The sequence below is a fragment of the Papio anubis genome, chromosome 14 (assembly GCF_008728515.1).
Source record: "Papio anubis isolate 15944 chromosome 14, Panubis1.0, whole genome shotgun sequence".
NCBI lineage: Eukaryota > Metazoa > Chordata > Mammalia > Primates > Cercopithecidae > Papio > Papio anubis.
The window spans coordinates 65,489,751-65,490,732 of NC_044989.1; positions in this window are offsets into that span (position 1 = coordinate 65,489,751).

Below are 982 nucleotides of genomic sequence, written 5' to 3' on the forward strand. Positions count from 1 at the left end.
AGAAGAAAAAAAAACACTATGGATCAACCATTCGAAGCATCAATTCTATAGTTTTTTGAAGCAAGATGATCGGTTATTGCTGGTAACTCAGATTCTACAGAAAAGCACTTTTAAAGTTCTGTTGGGCAATGAATGAACCTGGAAGGAGGAAATCACAGTAACAATGGAAACTAAAGTCCTATTATTAATGTGACTTTTCTGCTTCAGAATCTCTGAGACTTTATAGTCACTGGAAAATAGCCATTAAATTCTTTAAAGATTAGCTCTTCAACAGTAGCTACATATAAAATGCAGTATTTCAAGTGCCTGATGCTGCTGTGGTATGCTTTATCGTAATGCTTAAGGGCATGATCAAAATTAAAATGTCTTCTGAGTTTGCCATATTAATCTTAGTTCCATACACAGTGAGACTTTAAAAGAGAAAAATTACTCTAGCAAATAATTGTCAATTATAAACCTGTATGTAAAAATTCTTGAAAACCTAGAATTGGCTAAAAAGGTAGAGATGTCTGACGGCCTCTTAAATTGATATATTTTACCTTCTCTTAGATGTATATTTATAAGTAGGAACATGCCCTTCCATTGAGTATGTTACTGAATAGCCCTTAGGAAATTAAACCCATTTATTTACTAATATTTGACAGGCATGGAAGTGTATTAGCATAAAAATTGGAGATGAAAACCCTACAGAAACAAACTGGCCAATATTATACTAATTGAATGCAGAATGTGGCATTCTGTTCCCATTCAACCAATGATCAGCTTCAACTGACCAGAAGTTTCACAGAATGTTACACAATACCCTGTTTCCCAAGAAAGTGCTACCTTACCTAGAGATGATCTAAGATATTTTTGTTCATCCTCTGAATAAGGTGTGACTAAGCGGTGCTAACTCCCTGGACCTGGCTGTGAATGCTGCTGAAGAGTATCAACACAACTGTTAATTATACCGCCCTGCTTTAAGTTTAAGACTTCCCTTAAA